Here is a 15,837-nt window from a genome sequence, read left to right on the forward strand (position 1 = left end):
TTTAAGAAGATTTATGTGTCTGTAAGAGCACAGGACTAAAAAACAGAATGCTAAATGAAATAACTAACTACTCTGATACCCTAACAAATACACTCAATAAATGCCTTGAGTATAAAATTGCAAATGCTCACCTAACTGGACAGGGTAAAAACTTAGAGACCTGCTCACAATGGTTTAAAATTTTATAGCCCAGTATTTTTCGACTTGGGGTGATTTTTGCCTCCCAGGGCACATTTAGCAATGTCAGGAAACATTTTTGATTGTCATAACTGTGGAACATATGTGGTGGTGGTGTGTGTTACTGGTAACCAGTGGGTAGGACAGCAATGATGTTACACACCCCACAGTGCACAGGACAGCCACCCAGCAACAGAAAATGATCAGCCCAAAGCAGGAAGTTGAGAAACCCTGCATCTAGCTTCATAGATGGTGTGCTGGAATGAGGGACACATATTGAACATTTTAAATTATTGAATAAGTATTTATATTCAAGTAAATAGCTTGGAGGCAACCCTAGTTGCGAGTTGCTTTCCTGTTCTTGTATGATATTTATTTGCTATTCATTTAAATGGCAAAAAGAGGAAAGAATAAAAAAACAAACCAAGAGAATCCCTACTTTGTCCTTACTGCCCTTTGGTTAAAATGTGAACATTTCCAGCTCGCATGCGTTTGTCTCGTTTGGTAAAGCCTCATGTAAGCTGTAAATACCTGCTCCGTTGGGTATTTTCACCATAAAACCTCTGGCATAGAACTGGGTTGACATGGCCACCCCACTGAAATGCAGTTAAGTTCAGGTAAGGTTTTTTCCTGTTAATCAAAAATAGGCTTACCTTTTCCAGGTTGAATGCAGATGCACTTGCCTTTGGCGTCGGTCCCCCTCAATATGCGTTTTGTCGTCCCGATTTTGGAGGACAACCTTGCCCCTGATCGAATGGAGGCCCAGGTCAGGAGGGCAGATCCACCCGGGAGGGAAACCTGCAACTCAGTCCTTTTCTTTGCTGGGATACAGGCGAGCACGAGAGCAATCCAAACACGGCCAGGGGGCGCCAAAATGCCGCAAATGAAAGTTCCAAAGGTTCGCACGCGTGTTGCGGGAAGGTGAAATTGGCTAATGAAAGAGCCACCGTTGTAAGAGACATCACGTTATCTTATCTTTTGTATTTGCTTCTTGCCAACAGATAAGCAAGGTGAACATCTCTCCCCACCCGGGTGGCTGTTTTGTGTCCTGGTTGGTGTTAACCAGGTGGCAGTCCCCAGGACTCCCAGACACGCCTTAGTTGGCCCCGTTTTGACTTGTGCGCTCCCGTGCGCGTTGCCTCGGCTCACCCAGTCTTCCCGAGAACTGGTTGCCTCCATTAAATCACAGAGGCACAGACACACAAAATCCCGACGGTTTCTTTCCTCGGGTCCTTGTCTTTCCCTTCTCTCTCAAGTCTAGAGAGCATCCTCGCAGGGCGACGAAGCCCGCCCCGCCAGCTGGACCTTGGCGGTGGCGCTGGTCTGAGGCGGCAGCCGTCCTGGCTCAACCCAGTGTGCGCGGGAGCCGCCCACCCAGGGCGCCCGGTCCGCTGGGCGCCTCCCAGAAGTGCCAGGGGACGGGGGCCCCCTCCACCTCGCGGACATCTGTCCTTAAGGGCTGAGGGGAAGCACCAGGTCACCCCCAACCTCACTGTCTGCCAGGGTGTCAGAATCTCAGCCCGATGTGGCCAGCTGGCGGGAATGGGGTGCTGAGCTGGGTAGCAGGTGGCAGGGGGGCATTATTCATCACTTCCAGGCAGCCCCTTAAGTCTGAGCGATAGCTGGAGCACTTCTAGCCAGGAGAGAGAGAGAGAGAGAGAGAGAGAGAGAGAGAGAGAGAGAGAGAGAGAGACCCACCCACGGGCAGCCCAGCGCAGCGGGGGAGGGAGGCACCCGGGCGGTGGGCCCCAGAATGGAGAGTGGTGGGCAGGGAGTGGGAAACCCAGATAGTGGGCAGATCCAGAGAAGCAGGAGGGGTACAGGGATGGAGAGCAGGGGAAAGGGGGGACCACCGGGATGGGGATATAGAAGGGGCTAGGGTGAGGCGAGGGGACTTCGGGAGCGCACAGAAGTGGAGGGGAGTTGAGGGGAGGCGGGCGGGGCACCGAGACGGAGGGGAAGGGGGAGGGAGGCGGGCGGGGTAGCCGGAGAGGGAGGCTGGGCTGGCGGACGCGGCGGGGGAGGGCGCTGGGCAGGAAGGGGAGGGGGAGCGCGAGCGCAAGAAATGCAGTGGCTGCAGCAGCGGCGGCAGTAGCGGCAGCGGCGACGGCGGCGGCGGCAGCGCTCCAACTGGCTCCTCGCTTCGGACTCGGCCGTCCAGCGGGACAGAGAGCCTCCGCCAGCGGCCAGCCACCCGGCCGGACGACGCCAGCGACCCGGGCCCCTCGGCGGCACCGCGTTCACCCAGGGGCGGCACAGGCACCCAGAGCCGGTAAGGAGGCGCGTCCGGGTGGCCCTGGCCCCGTCGCCACCGCAGACCCAAGGTGCCGGCAACCCCGGGGTCTCCGTTTCCCCTACGGCACCACGCCCGGCTCCCCGGGCCCTTCCTCCCAGCTCCGCGCTGCAGCTGGGGTGGGTGGGTGGTGGACGTGCAGGGCCGGGTTCGGGATCCCTCCACGGGCACGGGGTCCCTCCACGAGGGCTCCATCGCACTTCGGGGATCTGGGGTGAACCCCCGCCGCCCCCCTCTCAGGTGAGGCTTCAGCCACTCGCTTGGTGGAGAGGATGGGGGGTGGGGGGTGGGAGGGAGATGGCGAGTCTGATAAACGGAGCTGGGGCTGGGGCTGGTGGGTAGCGGGAGAGAAGCTGCTAATTGAAAAAACTGCCGAATGAACGAAACCCTTTGAGCGCACGGAGTCCCAAAGAGCCGGTTTTGTGGGGCTGAAGGGAGCGTCTCTGTCATCGGAACCTTCCACCGCGGGAAGAAAGCGCCTGGTGCGAGGGGCGCAGCAGTGAAAGATGGAGGGTGGGGGTGGGGTGGGGCGGGAGTGAACGGGGAGCGAACATGGGGAATCTGGTCTGATCGGAGGAAGGAGGTGGCTGTGGGCTTTATCAAATGGGTTTCCTTGGCCAGTGGGACTCCTGAGTCTTGGCTCCGAGTGGCCAAGAAATGCGAGGGTCACAGGACAACTTGCCCCCAGAAGCACATCTGAGTGGATCAAAGCCCCGGGCTCGGACGGGGCGGAATTGCTTTCCCACTCCTGTGGGCCCCTCTGAGCATTTAATATTTTGGAGTATTCGGTTCAGAGAATGCACCGGGTGCCTTCACTCATGGCCCCGGCCCGGAGGGTGTGAGCTTGAACCTGACCGAGCTTGGCCTTTAAGGGGCCCAGCCCCTCTGTGAGCACAGATTTAGGGTTTGGCAGATTTTGCCTCAAGAACCCTGAAACCCGACTCCCGGTTCCTGTTCCTCCCCCCCCCACCCCCCTCCGAAAATGTAAATTGCAGAATCCCTGGATCGGATCGCACCCACTACGTGCGGCTACCAACCAACCGCATTCTTTTCATGAATATTCATCGAATGCTTGGCTCGGCTCCTGAGCTGCTTCCCCAGAGACATTTCCGCCTTGAGACGGTCTCCGTGGACAGCCCTTGCTTGTGTACTTTCCATCCTGCCGAAATGAGCACAGCGCACATGGCGCATTTTTAGTACCTTGAACGGGGTTGACACACCTCGGTCTCCCGCGAGGCCAGTAGCACGTCCGCGGCAGGTAACAATCAAACATTGGCAGCGTCGAGGTGGTCTTTCTACCACAGGGGTGTGGACCAACACCCTCTGCCCCTTTCCCTCGGGATTACAGCCGGGGCCAACGGATCCCCAGTGCTGCGGGCAAAATGAATGAATCCGGACTGTAATTACCTATTCCTTTGTCTTGGCCTCGCGCATGCGCGGGAGAGCTGGGTGTGGAGGGCCCCGGCAGCCGCGTCTGATCTCTCCATCACCCACCCACCCACTCCCTTACGAGGTGGAGGAACAAAGGCGTTTGCCCTAAATGTTGCATGAAACCCTTGGGTAAAAATGACAGTCTCCCCTCCACCCCTACCCCGTGTGTATGTTTCTTTATCAGGCTATCTCTCATCTTTTCTTTCTTAGTGATTTAAAATGACCAAAAATAAGATTAGCTTTTATAATGAGAGCAAATGTGTGGATTGAAGTTTTTAAAAATAGAACGCTATTATTTTACTTTCTAGTACTGTCCATTGTTCTTTTTCCTATAACATAGCACTGCAGTGATGGTCACTCTGAATTTGCATCAGTTAATTCTCTGACATTTTTTTTTGCTGCTGGTCATTTGATGAAGGGACATTGGTCTCACTAGTTGGGAAAAACTGAGACATCCTGGCTTTTATAGAAACAAGATGGCCTACAAAACCCAGAGCAGAGAAAATGGTTGTCAGGATCCTAACCCTTTTATTTTTCTCTTGCTTCCTACCTCATTGTTTCAGTAGGAATCCCCAAAGGCAAACCCCGTGGAGATGGAAATCCACTCTTGGGGAGGAAGAAGGAAGTTCATTTCTTTCTTTCTTCCTTTCTTTCTTTCTTTCTTTCTTTCTTTCTTTCTTTCTTTCTTTCTTTCTTTCTTTCTTTCTTTCTTTCTTTCTTTCTTTCTTTTTTCCTTCCTTCCTTCCTTCCTTCCTTCCTTCCTTCCTTCCTTCCTTCCTTCCTTCCTTCCTTCCTTCCTTCCTTCCTTCCTTCTTTCCTTCCTTTCCTCCTCCTCCTCCTCCTCCTCCTCCTCCTCCTCCTCCTCCTCCTCCTCCTCTGGCAATATTTAACAGAAGCCATAATACACATATACCTTTGGCTGATTTTCCCTCCAATATGAATTATCCAGGTTATGACATTTTAGATTTCTCTTTGGGCTACTTTGTTTACCATCCAAAAGGAGAAATTGTGTATAATAAAATAGTGCTAAGTATATTTTTGCAGATAAATATACTTATAGGAATTTTATACTTCAGCACACCCTGATGAGACAACACGTGGCAGGAAAATGGAAATCACCTCTTTTGTTCCTTCTAATAGAAACTTGGACCTTATGTAAAAGAGCCTATATTTGGTAGTTTAGCTACCTGGTACCCGCTCTATTCCTTAGTATTGAATGATTGATTATGATTTAGATGGCCATCTGTACGTTTTCTCTCTTATTTTTTTCTTTCCTGTTGGTTGTGTTTTTAAGGGAGAGGTGAGTTGAAATATAGACCAAATTCAATAGCAAGTATATACCAATAAAACCCAAGTTCAATGAGTCTTAGTTTTTTGAGCAAAATAATTTTAAAATAGAATTTTTTAAAAAGATCAGTTGTCTTACTTTGTAGCTAGCTTGACTTTTGCCAAGCCTTAGCAGGTGGAGAAAGGAGCTAATTGGGCCTTTTGACAAAAATTCACCAATAGTGACTATATGGACAGTGGCATTTTTCTCTTTAACTAGTGCTCATGCTTTCATTGTGGCCCGTGGAAGAGAGCCCGTTCTCTCCCCAGATCACTCAAATGAAACCGTCCAATGGACGAGCTCAGCTCAAAGGGATTCAGCTCCCTGTTCGTGTGTGTGTGTGTGTGTGTGTGTGTGTGTTTAATTCACATCAAGAACAATTTAAAACTATTTTCCTTCCATGGTCAAAATAAGTGGAGTATGAAAAACTTACATTTAGGTGAGACTTGATCACTGTAAAATAGATGTCTTTGATTTTCATTGTAGTTTTATAAAAAAAATTGCAAACCTCAAAACCATTTTTAAAGCAATTAAGGTGCCAGGTGTGTGTGTGTGTGTGTGTGTGTGTGTGTGTGTGTGTGTGTATCTTATTAATGATATGAAATTAAACCAGTTGGTTTAGAATATTATTTTATAGTGCTTCATATTTGTCTTCGGAAAATAATTTCTTTTTAAATATGTATGTAAAAGGAAGCAAGACTAGCTAGTCTACTAACATGCTCATTTCCAATTTCTACCAGTGTACCCTAAAACAAATGGGTTTCATTGAACATTTAAAATGAAGATGTTCATTTAGAGGCTTAAAAACTCATATTAAACTCTACTGAATTTTAAAAACTGTAATAAACAATGCCTTCTAAATAAAGGATTTATAAAAACTGTTTTGTCTTATTTTTGTGACCTCTTGTACATTTTTGTTTGGAAAATGTCCCCAAAAGGCCTGTCAGTTATTATTTGCTAAAAGCATTTGCCTTTGGTGTCAGATTTCGTTGAAAGACATGCTTTGGTTTGCTTAGGCTTTTGTTTTTCTTATGTGTAGTTTTTATCTTCTCATTGTTGCACCTCCTTTATCAGAAGATTAACATCTTCTTAATGATAGTCTTAGCTGGTAAACTGGAAACCAGGCAAAACAACTTACACGTATAGACACAGGGAGATGATGTGGAATCTTCTTCATTTTATCAAGTTTTCTCAATTTACTGAATCTTTATAATTTATTTTCTCTTAAGACTTGAGATAACCTAATGCAACATGAACTTTACTCTCTGGCTTAATGATTGTGGATTAATATATCAATAAATGACTTTGAAGTTGCGAATAGTCAGAATGTTAAAAAAGAGTACACTCTTGATGTGTTTTGGGGAAATATTTATTTATTTATTTATTTACTTACTTACTTAGGTTTCCTATGGAATAGTGGAAAGCAACTTGGTTTTAAAAAAATCTCTAAGTACTGGCTGGGCCACTTTGGGCAAAATATTTCAAGCCTCTCTGGATTTTACTTTCTTCTGTTTTAAAAATAGGATAATAATTCCTATTTTCAGGCTGTACTAAGGACCACACATATATGTGTAAAAAGTGCATGAACACAATAGCTGGCTCTTAGGGGCCCCTGGACTTCTCAGTCTACATTTCAAAATACTTTGTGTGTTTGACATCACTAACTAATTTCTGTATATTGAGCTATGTTTTTGTTTCATACTGATTAATCAAGACCTGAGGGCTATGGGTGCATTCAGTCAGAAATAGGATATCTCATTCTCATAGATGCTAATATTTCCTAATCCAGAATTTCTGGCCTTATGGATGTACATATTTGAAATTCTGAGACAATGCATGGGAGTTTGCTGAAAGTGGGTTGAATGGAGACAGGATGACCACTCCCATTGAATTCCCCATGGCTGCTTATTAACTCAAGAGATGGCAATTTGAGTTCTTTTGAGAAAATATAGAGATAGTCTTAAAACCACGGAAATTCCCTGCCTGCCAAAGGAAATGCCATTCTGTTAAATGCCATTTCCTCCACAGCTGATAAGGCAGACCTAGGTAAGTGTCACGTGAGAAAACTTGTCCAGTGAACTTTATCAAGAGTAAAATACAACCATAGAGCCAAATTCTTACCAGGATATGGTTAAGTTGTAATTTTCAGGAGACACAAGCCCAAAAATGACTGATTAAACAGCATTCTCTTTTTCCTCTGAGGATCAGAAATGGGGTGAAGTAGGATGCTGAGAGAGTCTCATAGGGTGTTTTCCTTCTGAATCGTAAGGATTTAAATGACATTAAAAAACCAGGCTTTCCAAAGGCATTCGATTTTATTTTGAACAAACACAGGGAAAGAGATTTCTTGCTAAGTCAAGTCCATCAGTGAGGGGAGGTTGTGATTGAGCAGGCTTCGTAGTCTAGGAATAAATTCCTGAAAGCTTTAGATATTGAGAAATAGAAACCATCTGCTAGCACCACAGGGACACAGGGCATAAGGAAACACTTCAAGATAATATAGGAAAATGGTGTTCAGTGGGGAAGCAAAGCATTTACACAGTATTTCCACATTAACACTTAAACATTGTTTGAACTTTGTTGAATTGATTTTGTTGTGGTGGTTGTTCATTTTGGGTGAGGAAGGATTCATTTGTTTGTTTTTTGGATGTCTCTCTGAAAGGTGTATTTCAGCTATTATTTGTACATTGTGAAGGGAGTATGATATCTAGAAAGCATGGGCTGGAGGGTGAAGTGTGTGGAGTTGTACTCTGGAGCCAGATTCATTGGGTTAAGTATCTTGTCTCAGCCATTTTCTGTTTGTGTGAATTTTGGCAAATTGCTTAGCTTCTCTGTGCCTCAATCCCCACCTGTAAAATGAGGTTTACAATATGGAGCTGTTGTTAAGGATTAAGTGAAATCCCTCACACCTATTCAGTGCATCTTATTTAGCACATTCACCACAAAGTGGGGAGAAGCCCAGCTTACTTTGCTTCATCCCCCACCTCTCTAGCTGTTCATAGGCTTGTTTCTGAGGTCCTGTTGCCAGACAGGCCATGGTGGTGCCTTGAAGAGAGTAGATGGTAGGACATTAAAGTCTGAGGTTTAGGATAATCCTGGCTGCATAGTCAAGTCCTATGATACCTTGAATATATGGCCAGGACACTTGTCTTAGTTTCAAAGTGGGTAGGTTAATACAACCCTAGCCTCCATACTGAATTGGCATTAAAATGAAGAAGAAAAACAAAGTGAAAGTCCTTGGAACTTGAGAGAGCTCAGAGAAAGGCTCACTGGATGATGTTAGGGAATTCCTCAAAGTACTGGCTTTTGTTGGGTCTTGATTCAAGGTGCATTAATTGGCATTTGAAAGGAGTGTTGTAGTCATTAGTATTAAGATTGATATAAACCAATTTATATATTTAAAATTCTAAGGATGCACATGGTATACCCTCCCACATCCCCACTATCTCCATTCTAGGAGCGAAACTGTATTAGGTCGGAATGTAAAGATGTTGTCACCTGTTGACAAAGTCTTTGCAAGTAAATATCTACATGGAGACTTTGGCCACTATGGCCTCTTAAAAACAAACAAACCTGTTTCTTTGGAATTTCAGATATTTGGTGTTGATCCATCCTCTTCCAGTAAGTTCCAACCTTTCAGGCATTTAACTCAGGGATCTGTCCACATGGCTTGTTTTTGGCCTTCCTGACACTGGCTTATGCTGTTGAGGGAAGGTGAAATCATTCTTATTTTGATTAAATCATTTTTAATAGTTTGTTTAAACATGTTTTGAATCATGGATTTGGGAGGGAAATGACATTTTACTTATCTGTCAGGTGTTCACTGTAGAAATAGGTTTTGGACATGGTGGTTGTATCTTTTTTAAAACTTCCTCTATCGATGAGTTTGTTTTTTTTAAAATCTGGAGAAGTTAAGGGATGAAATTGAACATTTGTTGGCTGTTTATTGTATATCATATGCTCTCATTGAATTTTATCCCATACAGGCCACCCCTGAGCTTATCAGGATTAGGATGTGGACCCTTTTTCTTCATCCATAAGGGTTAAATAATGTTCATAATATTCTAGAGCTAATAGAAAGAGATAGAATTTAAATCTTTGTCTGATGGCCCTATTCCTCTCCACAATGCTATATTGGGCTCCCATAAGCCTTGGCCATTTTACCTTATGTAATATGGACAGCTTGCTAATGTATTAACATCTTCAATGTTATTTACAGAGAGTTGTGCTAAGTTCTTCAATGAATAATTATGTATTATAGAAAAGATGAAGGGCGGAGTAAATATTTGATCAGTAGATACATTAAGTCACTTATAGATTAGATGTGCTCTTATCACAGTGGACACGGGCTAATATCCTTAAGTCAGACCTTTTTGAGTCTGATGATGATGGCTGCTCCTAATAAAGACTGTGGGTGAATGTCGTGCATTTGCCTGACTCCCTTCACTTTTCCCATTACACCTCATAGGTGGAGGCAACCACTCAAATACCGGTAATTCTAACTTCGAGATACCAATCGGATATCAGTCAACCCTCTCCCAGCGATGTAGTCGAGTTGCCTGATTAGAAATAAACCAAGCCCTAAGTTGGTTCACTGGTTTTCATTCTGCCTCCGTGCATGCAGGATTCATTTGCAGAAACTCGGTGGCTGTTTTCAATACGATCCTAACTGCAACAGAAGTCCTTCGTAAATACTCATGTCATCACAACAAAACGTTTGAAAACTCATGACTAAAACACTTATTTTGGAACTTAAAAGGCCCCTAGGAGAGTTAGTGGCTTACTCAAGGTCCCGTGAGCTGCTTAGTGGCTGAGTGGACACCCAGGTTATTTCCCAATAAAGCCGCGCTCCTACTGTCCCTCCCTTTCAATTTGAGTCAACCTCTTACTCATTGTCTGCAACATAAAAAAAGCATTCCTCCCACTTTTTTGAAAATCCAAATTTAAGTCTATGTGTCTCTCTCTGCTGCAGCCCCCCCCCCCCCCCCCCCCCCCCGGAGAAAGAACTACTTTTTGATACATCGCTGTGCCCCTTGTCTCCAGTGCCCACCTGCGCTTTATCTATTCACTATCTTTCTTCTCAACTGACCTGGGCTTCTTACAGTATAGGCCCGTGACTTCCTTCGTATGCCAAAGAATTCATGGCATGTATTAAATAACTTGACTCATACAATGAAATCTTCGTGCCATATCTTTTGTTTTCCACCTAAAAGTAATAGTGGTCCAAGGCTGGGAGCTGTGGGTGGAGGTTACATGTTTGAAAATAAGCCAGTTGGTTTTAGACTAACTAGGGGACTACAGAGCAAGTGGGATCATCAAACTTTGGGCCCTAGAAATGCTCCGGGGAACTCTTGGGAAATCCAGCATGCTGCGCTGTGGGAGGTGATGGGTGGACATGAGCTTTTATGCTGATTACCAGTGTTATCTGGCTTCTTGGTTTGAAAGCTGCATAATACAGGAGGTTTAATCTTTTTTTCTTTGGAATGATCATTTATAGTATTTGAGCTGAGTTAGAGGACTTAAAGGGCTCTGAGTTTCCGAAGTAGTCATTAAAACATGGAACTGAGGTACATGTTAAAACATTTTGCAAATTATTGTTTAGATGTTTGAAACTGATGTTAGCAATGTTAAGTGTTTACATTTGTATTTGGTGAAACTGATAGTGAAGTTTAGATAAGACACAAGTTTAATTCATATTTTTAAATCATCATCATTAGACATTTCAAAAGAGGATAAGCTTTGATGAATTTGATGACCTCCCAGTGTTTATAATGCTTGAAGTTATTACAATTTTGCACGTTCAGAAAAAGATGTATTCCTAAAATAAGTTCTAATTAAAACCTCTTTTTTAAGTTTCTGAAGAATAGATGCTAGAGAATAGTTTTTCCTGGTTGAGCTTTCTACATTACAAGTTTCCCTGAATTGCTTGGCAAAGTGATTTTGAAAAGACCCACATCATTTGCCTGTTGACAGCCATTCAAAACACCATTACTACCTAGGTTAATGTAATAGCCAAATCAAATAGTAACAAAATCTAATTGTGGAAGTAGTATATTAAAAGGGAAAACAATAGCAACCATTTAGTAACTGTCAGAACACTCCTATTTCTTCAGGATATATAGAAAAAGTTCTCCTTAGAATTGTTGGGTCTTCACAGAACACTGTCTTAAGCTTTTCTGAGGTTATCTTGGAAACAGTAGGGGCTGTAGGAATATTTGCTGTCTTTGACCTTTACAAAATGTTCTCAGCTGTTTCATCAGAGGATAAAGAGCTCCTATATTTGCCCTGGGCATATTTAAGATGATCGGGAAAAGGAAAATCTAGAGAAATCAGTGATTTCCAGGTGGGGAGATTTGAAGTGATTTTCTCCCTTTTTTCTGCATTTCATCAAGAAGGTAAGAAGGTAGAGTAAGGTTATGTGACTGCTAGGGTATTTACTAGATACATTGTTTTGGTTAAACAAGGTGTTCTGGAATCTTTTCTGAATGACTCATTTTCCAGAGGAAAAAAGCAAGGATCTTAGTTAACAATTGGAAGTTACAAGTAGTTCCTGGGTCTTCTTGTGGTAACCCAACCTTGGTGGATACCACCCTGTTGACAGGAGGTTTATTGTGGCAAGAGCATTTCCTCAGTAGTCCTGGAGATCTTTTGTTGAGACCTCACCCAACTGGACTTCAGAAACCAGGTTCCAGAAATTTCAGTGTTGATTTTCAGACAAATAGCAACAAGTGTTTGTCCCAATGTTCTAGAAAAGGTTGTCAAGACAAGATGGATAATGGTTTCCCAGGTGTGTGTTTCTTCGTGTGACTCACATCTGAATGTTACTCTTCTCCCAAATCCAGTCCAATGGTTGACTAATAAAGTCTCGCTGAAGGTTTCATTGGTGTAAGAGACAAACATTAGTAGCTCACCTTCTTCACCTCTACCCTTTCTATTCAAACTGGTTTTGTTTCCACCATCCAGAGAGCTTAGCGTTGATTTCAGCTGTACTAAGGTTTCCTGGGTAGGTGGTTGTCTTAGGAGACTGCAACTGGCCACAATGCAGAGAGGAGTTAACTATACAATGGAATTACAGCACAAGATTTCACTAAGGTAAGAGTTGTAGTTTTCAATGCAATGCACTCTCAGTGGGAAAAGCATTGTAGTAATATTTCTAAGATACTATGTTTAATTGGCTACTAACTCTGAATGTAGAGAATGTAATAAAAAATGAATTCAACAAAAAAAATGAATTTTCAGTAGTCTTCACATCCCTTCCTCTCATTGAAATAACGATGTTAATTAGCCCTTCCTACTTAAAAAATACCATTTTTTTGTACTTTAAATTTTAATGTTGTCAATACTAACACTTTTTTTTTTTAAAAATTACTGTATCTTTGCTCCCAGCAACAAATATTAGAACATTCAGGGGAGAAGTGGTGGTTAGAGGAAACAGTTGGCAAATCAGGACAAATGCACTCATGCTAAACCCTTTCACTTGCCTTCTTTAGACCAAGAGACACTACTTGCGGGTCTCGTTCTTGTATTGATTCCCCTTGGCTGGGCGGATGACCAAAGGAGGATCCTTTATCACTTCTGTAGTGGGAGCCAAGAATCTCAGCTAAAGGGCAAAGAAGTCCAGGATGATGTCAGACTGCAAGAAATGTTACTGCTGTTTCCCAGGGGAGTGAAAAAACTCAAGCTAAATTTGAGCTGGGCATGATCCTGTTGGAAGAGGGTGTGAACTAGAGGAGATTTATCTAAAAGGCAAGATGACACCCAAACTCTTAGGGTATTTAACATGAGCAGCATGCCACGTGGCAAACCAGCAGGCCCTGACATGTTGGCAATTGTTTGCATAGCTTACCTGGGTAGAGAAAATATCTAACTGCTAGAACAAATGTTTTAGAGCACTAATATGCATGCACTGGTTAGTGTGAGGTTTAATTGGCCGGGACGTATTTCCATTTAAATTGGATTCTGATGACACATTTAACTACCTCCCTACCTAATTAAACAGTTCAGTCTTGAGAGAGGGAGGGGCACCTGTGAGCAACAGAATTTCTTATTGAATACTGAGGTTTTTAAAAAAACCCCCGAAAAGGAGGAAATGGCCAAGCTTGAGGGAAGTTCAGCATGGTAATTTTGCAGCCCTGTGTTTGGATGGAGAGAGGGGAACACCATTCCTTTCTGTTCCCAGGAGTGTCTGTATTCCCCTTGTGTGGGCAGGGTTTCTGGTAAGTACAATACAGGAAGCAAAACTACATTATTCTAGGTCAGCAGTCCACGTTACCTCTTGTTTCTGAGCCCCAGGGCTCCCTTCCTGTGTTCTCAGGGTGAAAAGAACATTGCCCGGCAAGAGGAGGAAGCGAATGGATAGGAGAGGGTCCAGATGCATATGCAGCAATAGAGTTGGTGGAAGACACTGGTGCTTTGTTCCCCTGGTAGTCTGTTGGTGCTGCCATTACAAATACCCCCGCCTGGGTGGCCTACTTGACAGAAATTGATCTTCTCACCGTTATGGAGGCTAGAAACCCCAAATCAAGGTGTTGACAGTGTGATTTCATTGGGGTTCTCCCTTTGGCTTGCAGATGGCCTACGGCTTGCTCTGTTCTCACGATCTTTCATCTATGCACTCACACGCCTGGTGTCTCTTCCAGTGTGTCCTAATCTCTTTTTTATAAGGACACCATGCTCTTGGATGAAAGGTTTGCCCTCATGACCTCATTTTAACTTAATCATCTCTTTCAAGGCCATCTCTCCAAATACAGGCACATGTTGAGGTGCTGGAGTTTAGGGCTTCAACAAAGGAATTTTGGGGGGATACCACTCAGCTCATCACAATTTATGTTTTATGCCAAGGAAGGTATTTTACACAGAATAACATTTTCAAGCTTCTGGGCAAAATGCTGCTTCATGCCTTCCTGTCTCATGAAGGAAGTGGGGGAAATCCCAATCCTTGAGTCCCTGGGTTAATGCTCATGAATACAGGTGGGGCAAGCGTAGGTGACCCCATCTGACACAGTAGAGGCAGAGAGGTTAATTTTGCTAAGGTTCACATTGCTAGACGAGCTAGAGCCTGGCGTGGGATTCAAAGCCATGTTTCTGTGGCTCCAGTGTCCCCCAGAGGTGCAAAGGGTGTGTGCAGGCATCATTCCCTCTCTTGTACTCATGATGGACATGGGTACATGGACGAAGCTGAGGATCCTTCTCAACACAGTGCTTTAGGTAGCCACCACCAATCAATAGACACTAACATAGTGAAACCTGTTTTTCACTCTAGTGCTCTATAGTATATTATGCTTTTCCTCTGCCTAAAAGTTTTTTCATTAGGTTTTTTTTTAGATAGCTGAATTTTACAAGAGCGTGCATAAAGGAAGAGAGAAGGATTGACTTAGTACATCCAGAGTAAAGAACAAACTAGTGTTGAGTAAATAGAGTTATTCTGAGAAAGGCCGCTTTAAAATCTCCCATCCAATAATGGAAGAATTGACCACATGTGCAGGCCTGTTTAAAATTCTATTCTAGCATCCATGCTTATTGGTAGGGATTCACCATACAGAATGTTACTAGGGGGCAAGTATTACTGGATGGAGACTTGAAGACATTAGAAGACTGACGCTTTAACAGAAGCACATGTGGGAGGAATGGGTGGAGGTCTAGGTTTCTATACAGTGTGACACTAAGTATTGGGAAGGAAGGTGTTTCAGGAATCACATGTGTCAGGAGTCTTGGATGATATAAAAGTCAAGGCTAATGAATTTTGGGGTCTTTCCAGGCAATAAAACAAATAGTGATACTTAAGGGATTCTTTGAGGGGCATTCTCAACAAATGCGGATGTGGGTATGTCCACACTGGACTCTTTTGAGAGGCCCTTTTAAAAAAAGCAATTTACAATTTTCAAGGGTGCCTTCTCAAATGATGCAGTTACTGCTTTCTGTTTCAAATTTCAGATTGTGTCACATTGTGTTAACTATGACAATAAAAATATTGCTTCATTATTCCACAGTCTAATTAAATGTAACAATTCAATTTTACTAGACCAGATAAACCACTGGCCCTAAAAATAATGGCAAGTTGATACTGTTCAATATCTTTCATAAAATTTTTCACTGTCAAATTTTCTGCATGAAACATGTGAGTTACTGTAGAATATCTTATTTTTGCTCTTTAATTTATATGGCCTTTATTTTCAAGCCAATGCCCACGGTCTACTTTCAGTGCTCACTGTCTTGGTCAATAGCACTTTCTTCCATTTATTCCAGAAAGAAGGGTTCTTCCTGGTAACAAAGGTCTATCAAATCTACTTTATAATTATTTCACACATATGTCCATTTCCCTTGTTGGGGAGGAAATTTTTCCTAAACCTTTCAAGGTTCTTCTGGCTCATCTAATCAAATTGAGACAGATTAAAATTCAATTTTAATAATAGGTATACTACCTTCAACTAAAGACAAAAGAAGATGTTGGGTGTAGAGAGTGAGTTATGGGAAGTTACCAGAAAAAGTACCAGTAACAAGGGCAAAATTGTTATTCAGATTTAAGTCTATGCCTTTTTGATTGATAACAGTTTCTAGGGATTTAGATACCTTTCTAATACAATGAGGGAAACACCCTTACAAATGGAGA

At 43.4% G+C, this 15,837-nt stretch overlaps 1 protein-coding gene and 1 long non-coding RNA gene across 2 annotated transcripts in view; one reads left to right on the plus strand and one right to left on the minus strand.

Annotated features, from left to right (window-relative positions):
• Positions 1–1,685, minus strand: part of LOC139008030 (uncharacterized) — a 43,918-nt gene extending 42,233 nt beyond the window's left edge. The window contains exon 1 of the long non-coding RNA XR_011471087.1: positions 831–1,685. This is a non-coding gene — a long non-coding RNA (uncharacterized lncRNA). The remainder of the gene's footprint in view (positions 1–830) is intronic.
• Positions 1,686–2,254: 569 nt separating this feature from the next.
• BASP1 (brain abundant membrane attached signal protein 1) overlaps positions 2,255–15,837 on the plus strand; it is a 44,208-nt gene continuing 30,625 nt past the window's right edge. The window contains exon 1 of the mRNA XM_070411925.1: positions 2,255–2,449. The gene's annotated coding sequence lies outside the window, so the exon portion shown is untranslated. The remainder of the gene's footprint in view (positions 2,450–15,837) is intronic.

Source organism: Myotis yumanensis, unplaced genomic scaffold, assembly GCF_028538775.1.
Source record: "Myotis yumanensis isolate MYYU_CA2020_CCGP unplaced genomic scaffold, mMyoYum1.0.hap1 SCAF_4, whole genome shotgun sequence".
NCBI classification, from domain to species: Eukaryota; Metazoa; Chordata; class Mammalia; order Chiroptera; family Vespertilionidae; genus Myotis; species Myotis yumanensis.